This window comes from Leuresthes tenuis, unplaced genomic scaffold (assembly GCF_036924035.1).
Source record: "Leuresthes tenuis unplaced genomic scaffold, fLeuTen1.0.hap1 SCAF_34, whole genome shotgun sequence".
In the NCBI taxonomy this organism is placed as follows: domain Eukaryota; kingdom Metazoa; phylum Chordata; class Actinopteri; order Atheriniformes; family Atherinopsidae; genus Leuresthes; species Leuresthes tenuis.
The window spans coordinates 781,291-795,449 of record NW_027325388.1 but is presented as its reverse complement, the minus strand read 5'-3'; the positions used below and the strand labels follow the sequence as shown (position 1 = coordinate 795,449).

At 42.8% G+C, this 14,159-nt stretch overlaps 6 non-coding genes across 6 annotated transcripts; 3 read left to right on the top strand and 3 right to left on the bottom strand.

Moving 5' to 3' along the window:
* The first annotated feature begins 4,765 nt into the window (after positions 1-4,765).
* LOC140285329 (U2 spliceosomal RNA) lies at positions 4,766-4,955 on the top strand. The gene has a single exon (XR_011910421.1). It is a non-coding gene; the product is annotated as a U2 spliceosomal RNA (small nuclear RNA).
* Positions 4,956-5,366: 411 nt separating this feature from the next.
* On the top strand, positions 5,367-5,480 carry LOC140285277 (U5 spliceosomal RNA). Its single transcript, XR_011910373.1, has one exon. It is a non-coding gene; the product is annotated as a U5 spliceosomal RNA (small nuclear RNA).
* A 275-nt stretch (positions 5,481-5,755) lies between these two features.
* Positions 5,756-5,943, top strand: LOC140285331 (U2 spliceosomal RNA). Its single transcript, XR_011910423.1, has one exon. It is a non-coding gene; the product is annotated as a U2 spliceosomal RNA (small nuclear RNA).
* Positions 5,944-7,872: 1,929 nt separating this feature from the next.
* LOC140285216 (U2 spliceosomal RNA) lies at positions 7,873-8,065 on the bottom strand. Its single transcript, XR_011910350.1, has one exon. It is a non-coding gene; the product is annotated as a U2 spliceosomal RNA (small nuclear RNA).
* Positions 8,066-8,340: 275 nt separating this feature from the next.
* LOC140285285 (U5 spliceosomal RNA) lies at positions 8,341-8,454 on the bottom strand. Its single transcript, XR_011910380.1, has one exon. It is a non-coding gene; the product is annotated as a U5 spliceosomal RNA (small nuclear RNA).
* Positions 8,455-8,851: 397 nt separating this feature from the next.
* Positions 8,852-9,042, bottom strand: LOC140285325 (U2 spliceosomal RNA). The gene has a single exon (XR_011910417.1). It is a non-coding gene; the product is annotated as a U2 spliceosomal RNA (small nuclear RNA).
* Between the last annotated feature and the right edge of the window lie 5,117 nt (positions 9,043-14,159).

Genomic DNA, 14,159 nt, shown 5'->3' with positions numbered 1-14,159 from the left:
GAAGTTAAAATAATGCCTAATTTACACATGAGATCACAGCCCATCAGGTTAATGGGACACAACTCTGATAACAAAAATGAGTGTTTGAAGGAGAGCTCATCGGGAGTGACAACACGCAATGGGCATTGTCATTTTCTCCTTCACAACCTGGCCTGATGCAGACATACAGTAAACGTGGTTTCCACTTAACTTTGGAGGACAATCAAACTCCCCTGACGTCACTACTGATGAACATAAGTTCCTATATTCTGAGAGAAATATCTTTGCTCTAGGACGGAAATAGCATGCAAAACTTTACTACGTGAATCACAGTCGGCAAGCGTTGCTTCACTACACAGAGCAGGAAAAATGTGTGAGTGTGTTTGTGTTATCACCCATTAGTGGAGGCTCCGCTGCCGCGTGACGTCCAGAACCTGCCTCCCACCCTCAGTCAGCCTTTTGCCCAATTTCATCACTTTTTAGCTGTGGACAGTCCTTCTTCCAGTGTCCAGTCTGGCCACAGTAAAAACAAATATTCGGATCATAGCTCTGGCGTGGCCCATTTCGACCTCCTCTCCCACACGTCCACGTCTTCGGCCTCGTCCTCTGTTTACACCAACTGCGTAATACATGGTCATGGTTGCCAAATGCAGCTCCTTTTCACACTTGTCCCTTTTGGTTGTCTTACGCGTCTCAACTTGGTTCTGAGCATGGCGAGCATATCGGCGAACGTCAGCCAAACGAGGACCCTCACACCATCCCACGTAAATGTTCTTTACTTCAGTGGCGACATCTATATAATATTGTCTGGGTCCCGTTAAAACATGTATTTTTCCCATCTAATTCCTTGTTTGCTTTAAAACAAGTATTCCCCATTTTCTATCCCTTCAGTAGCCAACCAGTTTGTATGGAGTACACTGGAGCAACTTGACTGATTCTTTGTTGTCACCGCAAGGCTTCCCCCGTCGGTTGTTTCACTGAGACACTACTGAGTAACTATAACTCAACACAGTTTATACACATAACATTCATATACATACTAACAAACAAACAAACAATAATTTATCGCAATTTTCTCATCTCTGTTTGAACGTACACCCAGGTAAATATTCCTGTAGTCTTCTCATGCCGACTATGGACCCATTCATTGTTTAACTTCACTGTTTTGCAAATCCTAATTGAATATTACACATTGACATTGAACTTTACTGGATAAGCAGGTCTTCATTGCATTCAGCAGCCTATATGTGAGCATCTATGTGTAAGCTGTTCTTCTTTGCATTTATCAGCAGCAAGCAATTCTTCACTGCACATGCATATGTAAATAGTAAAACAATTCCAATGTGTTAGCGAAACCTTCTATATCACAGTGGTTTCTAAGGTCTATTTTAAGTTCTTTGCCATCAGTGAGATGACATTGTTTACAAAGTGTGTCAAATTATCACTGAAGATCTTTTCAGGAATTTCAAATCTAGAAATGAGTTATTTTACGCGTGATTTTGCTACAGAGAGTGCATCTGCTTGTGCACATGGAAATATTTCAGACCATTTGGTAAAAACCTCTGTTGTCACTGAGCAGAATCGTTTCCCTTAACATTTATTTAGTTCAATGAAATCTACACAATAATGAAATAATGAAATCCAAACAAATATGTTGAAAAAGATACACTGGCTTAGGGAATTATCTTCGTTTTGGTCTTAGATTGCCCTGTGGAATGTATTTTGCACATATTTGACCTGCTAGACAAAACTTTATTCATTTATTTATTCTAAAAAAAAAAATTCAATAATTAGTAAAACCATATGCTGTAAAAACCTTGTTCATTATTGCTTCAATCCCTCCTGTTGAGACATGACATGGTCCGTGGCTCAATACTGCAGCATATTTAAACAAATTCTTTGGCAGTATGGTTTTCCTTCCGGTCATTCATATGAGTCTATTGTAGATGGCAATTGAATAACATCTAATAATGCTAAAATATTTGTAGTTTATACATTTAGCTGTGGATGTCTACATACCTGTTTTTCCAATGCTGTGTTAACACATGTACAGTTGAGAAGGCATACTGACTGTCAGTGTAAACGTTAACAACCTTTTTGTTATTTAATTTACAAGCTTCAGTTAAAGCTACCAATTCGAGTAATTTTTTGGTAGTGGTTGTTTTAAGAAAACTTCAGTTTCTGTTACTACTGCAAATCCTGTAGCATTTGTGCCATCAGGGTTTTTTGCTTGACCTGTTGAATAAATATAGTTATTTCTGCATTTTCATAACGTATATCAGTTAAGTCTGGCCTGGGTAAAACACTGATGGTTATTTCTGACATGCAATCATGAGGCTTTCCATCTGTGGGGTAGGTAGCAGTGTGGATGGATTAAGTGTAGCACATCTCTCGACAACAAGGTGTGGCTGTGAAAGAAAAACTGTTATGTAGGAGAGATGTCTGGTAAAGATATTTTGTTAAGTAACCATATCACAGCCACTGCATGAGGTACCTTAAGTGTTAATGGGTGAAATAACACCATTATTGTTGATGCCTGCACTGCCAATGGCTTCTGGCCATTGATTCAAAAGTACGATCTCGTCCCTTTTTCCCCCTTTCAGTGGACACTGGCCCCTAATTACCGCAATTCAGCAGGGGGTCTTTCTTTAGGAGTACTGGACTCCCCCGTGCACGGTTTCAGCTCCGACCCTGGAAAGCGGAAAAAACGTTGAGATCTGGTTTGAGGACCCAATTGTTGAGAAAAGTCTCTCAATGAGACTCAGAGTTGCTGGAGTCAGTTAATGCAAATGTTTAATCTTGCAGCAAGTTCAAGAATGTGTGTGTGAATGGGTGTATGTGTGCGAACGTGTGTGAGTTTGTGTATGTGAGAGTTTAATGAACCTGTTATCCACAGGCAGGTCTTAACTAGTATGGCACAGGTCCAGCCTGTCTCATCTTTTTTGGAAGGTCCAGCGCTCAGCCGTAACCCTTCTGTCTGTTTGGACTCTCACATACATTCGGTTAATCATAGAAAAACGAGAACAAAACTTTTTAGCCCCTTAAATTCATAAAACAGACATGGTGCAGTTATTTCCATTCTAGAAAATAAGAGTAATCACCACCATTCCTATAAATTCTGGATATTCTAACAATCTGAATATTTTTTAAATGTTCGATGAAGCCCTTTGCTGTTCTGTTTAGAGACTCAGCTGATCATAAACCAAGTTTTGCTCTTGAACCAAGCTTCTAAACTCTTCACCTTTTTCATTTCTCAGTTAGTATTCACTTTAAAACTGATTAAAAGAAAAATTAAATGAATGCCTATCAACAAATGTGGGATCTAAACTCTAGTGCTTTCTCTAAAATAATTTCCTTTCTCAATTCAGAAATGTGTGTGTGTAAGTCACAACACCCTTGACACCAAAACGGCTTTCTTTTCTCTCTTTTCTCTACACTCTGCACTGTGAGCACACACACCAAATCAGAAAGGCTTTTTTCTCTCTTTTCTACATTATGGACTGTGGGGACACAAAACCGCTCTCTCTCTTTTTTTTTTTGATTGTGTGCCAGGGCGTTGTCTCACGTATTAGATTATGCTTAAGATACGAATGGGTTTATCAGTCACATCAGAATCCATACATACTGATCCTCCCGTAATAAAATGGTCGGATCTTATCAAACACACTTTGTTTCTTGTGACAAGTCAGCGAAACAGCGTATACACGTCAAGACACTGAATCAAGTTTGCCAAAAGAACTCATAAGTTTGGCAGTATTGCTCTGCCGTCAGCAATCATACACCCATTTTATTTTCATGAGACATGTGCAGGCACCTGTTCATCTACTGTTCTATCACTATGAATTAGTTTATCTATTATCAATAAGGATACTTCTACAACTACTATCAAAGTATGTCCGGACTTCTTATGTTGTCAGTTGCTATATATGAATAAGTGGGTTGCTACTGAAAAGCATTAAGCATGTCACACAGCCCAAACATATAACATTTCAGGACACACCACACAGTTAACAACCACAGTGAAGCATGTCAAAGCCCAAACATGTAACATTCAACAGGACACTTACACAACACATTCAAATCAAACAGTCAGACAACATACAAGAACATATACCCCAGCCGGCATTGCTCCCTGCCTATTTTCCTACAACTCACTATGTGTGCGCACACCTTTATTCACAAACTCTTCAACTTATACTCTTTTACCGAAGCTGCTACAGCTCGATTGGCCAAATACCCTTAGATCCTATTTCGGTGAATTTGACATCTGCCTTGTATATAACAGATTAGCGGTTTAGCAGTTTTAATTTAGTTTGAGTGAAGGAATTCATTTTATAGCAAAATCCGAAATCGTGAAGAACTCATGAAAGTAAGCTTATTCTCGGATTCCTGAAACTTTAGATTTGCTCTTTCTTTTACTGCAAAGTACAACGTTGAGCAGCACTAATGAGTTGTTTCTATTTTTGGCAGGCTTTACCTTTGCGGATGAAGCCCTTTCTGTCTGTGCAAAAGAAATCTTGTTACTGTGCAGAGTGACTTCTCTGAGTAGAGTCGCCTTACTTGTTGCGACTGTGCCGATGTTCAAAGCTGGAGTGCAAAGTTGTTGCTTGAATGGTGCTCGCTGGAGCGTGTGGTAGTGTAAAGTTATACCATTTAAAAGGGCTGAAGAGTGCTCAGTGCAGCGGGTGGGCGGAGGTGCAAAGTGACACTATGGCCATAAAAAGAACACCGCTACAAGTGCGCATTGTGCCAGGAAGGGCCCTCGGACGTGAACCAGTGGACAGTTATCGCTTCTTGGCCTTTTGGCTAAGATCAAGTGTAGTATCTGTTCTTATCAGTTTAATGTCTCATATGTCCTCTATGCGAGACTACATATTAAATGGATTTTTATCAATAGGAGTTGAAAAAGGAGCTTGCTCCGTTCACTCCAAGCATCGACCTGGTACTGCAGTGCCGCTGGGAACGGTGCGCTCTCCTCTGCTCTTGTGAAAAAGCAAACAGCGGTGCAGGATGGAAGTTTCAGGGAGCCTAAGATGAAACTTTCTTTTAATCTGCTGATAAAAGAGAGTGAATGCGAAGCAGACTTTAACACGGCTCTGGGAGCGAGCCGAGTGCGGGCTAACCGGGAGAATTGCTTGAAAGAAACGCGACACCGAATGAGCAGTCAGATCAAAGCCTCAATACGGTGTTCCCGTGTTGTTTGTGGCTGCCTTGTCTTTTGCACAGAGTAAAAGACAAGGCAGCCATCGAATAGGGCCCGATTGTTCCTACTTGGTCAGCCGAGGAGCAAGGGGGGGGAGCAAGCGTCTCAACCAAGCAAAGCTCACCATGGGGAAGGTGGCTATGCCAACTAGCCTGATGCCCTGCTCCCGCAGTGATGGATAATCATACACTGGTTTCTCTTCATAATGTACAAGTCTTTCGCCTTTTACTAAAGACTTCCGTGGAGAGCAGCACTAATGAATTGTTTCTATTTTTGGCAGGCTTTACCTTTGCGGGTGAAGCCCTTTCTGTCTGTGCAAAAGAAATCTTGTTACTGTGCAGAGTGACTTCTCTGAGTAGAGTCGCCTTACTTGTTGCGACTGTGCCGATGTTGCTTGAATGGTGCTCGCTGGAGCGTGCGGTAGTGTAAAGTTATACCATTTAAAAGGGTTGAAGAGTGCTCAGTGCAGCGGGTGGGCGGAGGTGCAAAGTGACACTATGGCCATAAAACGAACACCGCTACAAGTGCGCATTGTGCCAGGAAGGGCCCTCGGATGTGAACCAGTGGACAGTTATCGCTTCTCGGCCTTTTGGCTAAGATCAAGTGTAGTATCTGTACTTATCAGTTTAATATGTGATATGTCTATGCAAGGACTACATATTAAATGGATTTTTATCAATAGGAGTTGAAAAAGGAGCTTGCTCCGTTCACTCCAAGCATCGACCCGGTACTGCAGTGCCGCTGGGAACGGTGCGCTCTCCTCTGCTCTTGTGAAAAAGCAAACAGCGGTGCAGGATGGAAGTTTCTTTAATCTGCTGAGAAAAGAGAGTGAATGCGAAGTAGACTTTAACACGGCTCTGGGAGCGAGCCGAGTGCGGGCTAACCAGGAGAATTGCTTGAAAGAAACGCGACACCGAATGAGCGGTCAGAACAAAGCCTCAATACGGTGTTCCTGTGGTGTTTTTATAAAATGCGGTGTAAAAAAAGGTGTGAATGCCCCATAGAAAACTAAAAGGTGGAGCGGAAGTGTTCGGCTGCAAGAAGGTGTGAATGTCCGACTATATTTGGTGAAAAGCAGGTGAAGCAAGGTCTGAATGCCCAACCTTACATCATCAAAAGCGAGATCAGAGGTTTTTGGCTGCAAGAAGGCCATAGTTTGCCAAAAGCGGGTAAGGTGCGAATGATCGGCTAAATATCAACAAAAGTGGGGGCGGAGGTCTTCGGATGCAAGTGGGTGTGAATATCCCACCATACAAGTATGGTGGAGAGGAAGCTGTGAATGGCCGACCATAGTTTGCAAAAAGCGGGTGAGAAAAGGTGCGAATGTCCAACCATACATGATCAAAACAGGGAGCGGAGGTGTTTGGCTGCGACAAGGTGTGAATGTCCACCCATAATTAATGAAAAGCGGGCAACAAGTAGGTTCGAATGCCCAACCATACATCATCAAAAGCAGGAGTGGATGTGTTCGGCTACAAGAAGGTTTGAATGTCCGAGCATAGTTTGTAAAAAGCGGGTAAGAAAAGGTTCGAATGCCCGAACATACACCATCAAAAGAGGGAGCGGAGGTGTTCCGCTGTAAGACGGTGTGAATGTCCGACAATAGTTGGTAAAAAGTGGGTATGAAAAGGTTCGAATGCCCAAATTCGGCTGCAAAAAACTGTGTTCGGCTGCAAAAAGGTGTGAATGTTCGACTAAATTTTGTAAAAAGCGGGTAAGACAAGGTGCGAATGCCTGACAATGTATGATCAAAAGCGGGAGCGGAGGTGTTCAGCTGCAAGAAGGTCTAAATGTCCATTTTTAATTAATAGAAAACATGAAAGAAAATTTTTGAAAATCAATCCGCACATGATCATAAGTGGGAGAGGAGGTGTTCAGCTGCAAGAAGGTGTGAATGTCCTACCATAATTGCTGAAAAATGTGTTAGAAACGGTAAGAATGCCGGACCATACATCATCAAAAGAGGGAGCGGAGGTGTTCCGCTGTAAGACGGTGTGAATGTCCGACCATAATTGGTAAAAAGCGGGTAAGAAAAGGTTAAAATACCCGACTGTACACAATCAATAGCGGGAGCGGAGTTGTTCAGCTACAAGAAGGTGTGAAAGTCCGACCATGGTTTGTAAAACGCGGGTAAGACAAGGTGCGAATGCCCGACAATGTATGATCAAAAGAGGGAGCGTAGGTGTTCGGCTGCAAGGTCTGAATTTCCAACCATAATTTTTAAACACCGTTGAAGAAAAGCCTCGAAAGCCCGACTATACACCATCAAAAGCGGGAGCAGAGGTGTTCAGCTGCACACAATCAGGTTTTTGCAAATTATGATCTGACATTCACACATGCTTTTGATGATGTATGGTTGGGCATTCGCACCTTTTTTTACCCATTTTTCAGGAATTATGGGTGGACATTCACACCTTCTTGCAGCTGAACACCTCCTCTCCCACTTATGATCATGTGCGGTTGGATATTCGAAAATTTTCTTTCATGTTTTCTAGCAATTATTGATGGAAATTCAGACCTTCTTGCAGCTGAACCCCTCTGCTCCCGCTTTTGATGGTGTATAGTCGGGCTTTCGAGCCTTTTCTTCCCCGGTTTTTACAAATTATGGTTGGAAATTCAGACCTTCTTGCAGCTGAACCCCTCTGCTCCCGCTTTTGATGGTGTATTGTCGGGCATTCGCACCTTTTCTTACCCGCTATTTACAAAAAATGGTCGGCCATTCAAACCTTCTTGTAGATGCTTGGAGTGAACGGAGCAAGCTCCTTTTTCAACTCCTATTGATAAAAATCCATTTAATATGTAGTCCTTGCATAGACATATCACATATTAAACTGATAAGTACAGATACTACACTTGATCTTAGCCAAAAGGCCGAGAAGCGATAACTGTCCACTGGTTCACGTCCGAGGGCCCTTCCTGGCACAATGCGCACTTGTAGCGGTGTTCTTTTTATGGCCATAGTGTCACTTTGCACCTCCGCCCACCCGCTGCACTGAGCACTCTTCAGCCCTTTTAAATGGTATAACTTTACACTACCGCACGCTCCAGCGAGCACCATTCAAGCAACATCGGCACAGTCGCAACAAGTAAGGTGACTCTACTCAGAGAAGTCACTCTGCACAGTAACAAGATTTCTTTTGCACAGACAGAAAGGGCTTCACCCGCAAAGGTAAAGCCTGCCAAAAATAGAAACAATTCATTAGTGCTGCTCTCCACGGAAGTCTTTAGTAAAAGGCGAAAGACTTGTACATTATGAAGAGAAACCAGTGTACTGCGGGGCAGGGCATCAGGCTAGTTGGCATAGCCACCTTCCCCATGGTGAGCTTTGCTTGGTTGAGACGCTTGCTCCCCCCCCTTGCTCCTCGGCTGACCAAGTAGGAACAATCGGGCCCTATTCGATGGCTGCCTTGTCTTTTACTCTGTGCAAAAGACAAGGCAGCCACAAACAACACGGGAACACCGTATTGAGGCTTTGATCTGACTGCTCATTCGGTGTCGCGTTTCTTTCAAGCAATTCTCCCGGTTAGCCCGCACTCGGCTCGCTCCCAGAGCCGTGTTAAAGTCTGCTTCGCATTCACTCTCTTTTATCAGCAGATTAAAAGAAAGTTTCATCTTAGGCTCCCTGAAACTTCCATCCTGCACCGCTGTTTGCTTTTTCACAAGAGCAGAGGAGAGCGCACCGTTCCCAGCGGCACTGCAGTACCGGGTCGATGCTTGGAGTGAACGGAGCAAGCTCCTTTTTCAACTCCTATTGATACAAATCCATTTAATATGTAGTCCTTGCATAGAGGACACATCAGACATTAAACTGATAAGTACAGATACTACACTTGATCTTAGCCAAAAGGCCGAGAAGCGATAACTGTCCACTGGTTCACGTTCGAGGGCCCTTCCTGGCACAATGCGCACTTGTAGCGGTGTTCTTTTTATGGCCATAGTGTCACTTTGCACCTCCGCCCACCCGCTGCACTGAGCACTCTTCAGCCCTTTTAAATGGTATAACTTTACACTACCACACGCTCCAGCGAGCACCATTCAAGCAACAACTTTGCACTCCAGCTTCGAACATCGGCACAGTCGCAACAAGTAAGGCGACTCTACTCAGAGAAGTCACTCTGCACAGTAACAAGATTTCTTTTGCACAGACAGAAAGGGCTTCATTCGCAAAGGTAAAGCCTGCCAAAAATAGAAACAACTCATTAGTGCTGCTCAACGTTGTACTTTGCAGTAAAAGAAAGAGCAAATCTAAAGTTTCAGGAATCCGAGAATAAGCTTACTTTCATGAGTTCTTCACGATTTCGGATTTTGCTATAAAATGAATTCCTTCACTCAAACTAAATTAAAACTGCTAAACCGCTAATCTGTTACATACAAGGCAGATGTCAAATTCACCGAAATAGGATCTAAGGGTATTTGGCCAATCGAGCTGTAGCAGCTTCGGTAAAAGAGTATAAGTTGAAGAGTTTGTGAATAAAGGTGTGCGCACACATAGTGAGTTGTAGGAAAATAGGCAGGGAGCAATGCCGGCTGGGGTATAGGTTCTTGTATGTTGTCTGACTGTTTGATTTGAATGTGTTGTGTAAGTGTCCTGTTGAATGTTACATGTTTGGGCTTTGACATGCTTCACTGTGGTTGTTAACTGTGTGGTGTGTCCTGAAATGTTATATGTTTGGGCTCTGTGACATGCTTAATGCTTTTCAGTAGCAACCCACTTATTCATATATAGCAACTGACAACATAAGAAGTCCGGACATACTTTGATAGTAGTTGTAGAAGTATCCTTATTGATAATAGATAAACTAATTCATAGTGATAGAACAGTAGATGAACAGGTGCCTGCACATGTCTCATGAAAATAAAATGGGTGTATGATTGCTGACGGCAGAGCAATACTGCCAAACTTATGAGTTCTTGTGGCAAACTTGATTCAGTGTCTTGACGTGTATACGCTGTTTGGCTGACTTTTCACAAGAAACAAAGTGTGTTTGATAAGATCCGACCATTTTATTACGGGAGGATCAGTATGTATGGATTCTGATGTGACTGATAAACCCATTCGTATCTTAAGCATAATCTAATACGTGAGACAACGCCCTGGCACACAATCAAAAAAAAAAAAAGAGAGAGCGGTTTTGTGTCCCCACAGTCCATAATGTAGAAAAGAGAGAAAAAAGCCTTTCTGATTTGTTGTGTGTGCTCACAGTGCAGAGTGTAGAGAAAAGAGAGAAAAGAAAGCCGTTTTGGTGTCACGGGTGTTGTGACTTACACACACACATTTCTGAATTGAGAAAGGAAATTATTTTAGAGGAAGCACTAGAGTTTAGATCCCACATTTGTTGATAGGCATTCATTTAATTTTTCTTTTAATCAGTTTTAAAGTGAATACTAACTGAGAAATGAAAAAGGTGAAGAGTTTAGAAGCTTGGTTCAAGAGCAAAACTTGGTTTATGATCAGCTGAGTCTCTAAACAGAACAGCAAAGGGCTTCATCGAACATTTAAAAAAGATTCAGATTGTTAGAATATCCAGAATTTATAGGAATGGTGGTGATTACTCTTATTTTCTAGAATGGAAATAACTGCACCATGTCTGTTTTATGAATTTAAGGGGCTAAAAAGTTTTGTTCTCGTTTTTCTATGATTAACCGAATGTATGTGAGAGTCCAAACAGACAGAAGGGTTACGGCCGAGCGCTGAACCTTCCAAAAAAGATGAGACAGGCTGGACCCGTGCCATACTAGTTAAGACCTGCCTGTGGATAACAGGTTCTTTAAACTCTCACACACACAAACTCACACACGTTCGCACACATACACCCATACACACACACATTCTTGAACTTGCTGCACTAGAATTGTAGTCTGAATACCTTTATGCCAAACAGATTTGCTTTGCCAAGGGAAGTTTTATAAATGTTTATTGTTTATGTTTACAATATATAAACTAGCAGAATAATTAATTCATCCTCCTTGTCCCTCCCACCCCAGAGAGGGCAGCCAGAGACTGGCTGCAATAGGCATCCCCGCTACCTGGGACCCAACACAGGGCAGGAGGGCCTGATGTCCACCAGGCTCGGGGCCTGCAGTCACCATATTCCGGGAGCTACTGTACCCCCAGAAGGAACCCATCCCGCCCCACCCCACTCAACCCAACCCCACCCCGGAGGACCTCTACAAAAACAAACAAACAACAACAAAAATCAAACAAACAAACAAACAAATCACCCGGTTACACCAGTCGCAGCAGCCCGGGCCTGAGACCCACCATCACCCAGGCCCCCCCCAACTGGGGAAAAGCACACCCCCATACAGACCCCCTCCTCCTCACCGCACGCCCCAACACCCTAAAAAAAACAACCACCTGCGGACACCTTGGAGTTCCCAGAGCAACAAGGCCGGCACCAGGACCTGCACCAACCCACGCATACTGTGGCATGTCCAGGGCAACCCAGACCCCCCAGGCACAGGCAGGGCCCCGCCCCGGGCGCAAGGCAGCGGCAAGCCACCAGGTCCAGGCCCAGCTCCACCACCCACGCCAGAGCGGCCCGGTCACCCGGTACAGAGCCAGCAGCCACCACCCCAAGGCCCCTAAGGGACCCCGCCCCACACCGCAAGACAGCCCCACCCGCAAGCCCCCAAAACTGCCCTCCAAGCCCGACACACAGTCCCCCCCAACAATGACCAACCCGGTCCCCACGACCCGAGAGACCACCAGACGCCCGAAGCCACACAGCCCCCCCCAGCACACACCCAACCGCCCAGAGCGATTTCTAAACTGGTTAATACACAGATTGTTCTTCGCTTTCCAGTTCATGAGAATAGTTTTCTTTGCTATACATAACACTGTGAGGATCATGTGTGCTAAGCTAAATTCCACGTTGATGTTGTCTAAGTCACCCAGTATGCACAGTGTGGGGCATGCAGGAATGCTACACTTTAGCCATGTTGACAGGTCCGCACAGACTTCAAGCCAGAACTTCTGGACAGGCGCACAAAACCACAAAGCGTGTGCATAATCATCAGGTGTGTTATCTGTGCAATGTGAGCAGATGTTTGAGTGTGTTAGACCCATCCTGAACATCCTTTGTCCTGTATAGTGTGTTCTATGAAGAATTTTGTATTGTATGAGCTGTAAATTAGGATTTTGAGTCATTCTGAAGGTGTTCAAACATATTTGTGGCCAGAAGCTATGACTAGAACTGATGGATAAATCTGCCTCCCATTTTGAGGACGGTAGAGACATTGTGTCATCTATCTTAGACAATAATTTATATATTTTTGATAGTAGTTTTGGGGTGCAGATGCTTAGAAATTCTGCTACCCTAATTGGGAGTTGTAAGTCTGGTTGGTGGAGGATATATTTCTTTGTTATTATAGACTTAAGTTGTTGATATTCTAGGAATTTATTGCTGCCTATCTCATGTTGTGATATGAGCTCATCAAATGAAATAAAATGTCCATTTTGGATTATATGTTCCAGATGTTTGATTCCTTTGATCTTCCAGAGAGTAAAGTTTAGCATTTTTTTGTTTTGCAGGATGTCAGGATTGTTCCAGATGGGTGTAAGCTTACACGGGACAAGTGAAGACTTTGTTATTTTAAGAAATTCCCACCAGGCTGTCAGAGAGGTGCTGATGTTAATGCTTTTGAAACATTTGTGATTTTTTACGTTTTGACTAATAAGTGGCAGGTCAGAGATTTCCAGATTATCACACAATGCTTGTTCTATATTTATCCATGTTCATCTATTGGGCTAGGTTTAAACCATTTTGATATATACCGTAACCTATTGGCTAAGGAATAGTGCTGAAAATTAGGTAAATCTAATCCACCACTGTCCTTGGTCTTCTGTAGGGTTTTTAAACTAATACGCGGTGGTTTGTTTTTCCACAGAAATTTGGAGATGCATGAATCTAGTGACTTAAACCAAGTAGCAGGTTGGTTTTATGGGGATCATTGAGAACAAATAGTTAACTTTTGGTAGTATCATCATTTTAATGGTTGTAACTCTCCCCATAAGTGATATAGGTAAGGACTTCCAACGAGAGAGATTGTCCTCTACTGTCTTTAATAATTGCACATAAATTAGCTTTGTTAGCTCTGAGAGCCTGGAGGAAATGTTTATGCCTAAATATCTAATATTTCCTGACTGTAAAGTGATCGCAGGTATATTCTGGACCCTACAGTTAATGGGCAGAACTGTGGTCTTAGACCAATTGATAGAGTAGTCAGAAAGTGCTGAGAATTTATTCATGAGTGTGATCGTGTGAGTGAGAGACGTCTGTGAGTTCTGAAGGAAAAGTAATACATCATCAGCATAAAGACTTATTTTATGCTCAATATTTTGGGGTTGGATGTCTTTAATATTTCTATCTTGTCTGATAGCAGCTGCTAAAGGTTTGATGAAAATAGCAAAAAGTGAGGGAGAAAGTGAGCAACCCTGTCTTGTACCTCTCTGCAGACTGAAGCTTGGAGAAGTTTGATCATTTGTCCTGACACTTGCATTTGGGGAGTCGGTTATTTTCTTGTGAGGAGATAAGAGGCTTTAATAATAATATCTTGCAAGAGAGAACAACACAGTACAGAATACAGAGTTGCTCTGACCACTGAAGCAAAAACACACAGTTATATTGCCCGCTCATCACGTCATCTGTTTTTGGGTATAATTGATTGTTCTTCTAACTTTCCTCCCCAACCATCAGTTGAGGTTACCCAGACACACTCGTAAATACCAGCCTAACCCTGTCCCCCCTAAAGTGCACCTATCTCATTATAACAAGCCCACCATTGTAAAGAGGAATTTAAGAAAACAGGGCAGGGTGGTACCTTGCAGCTCGGTCATTTGCAGGTTATACACAGTAACACTCAATACAATGCATATAAGAATTATTTTCCATTACATTCCTCCCTTTTGATTATAATAATACCATTATATTAATCAACCCAAAAGAAACAAGGAAAATAATAACTTTATCTGTAA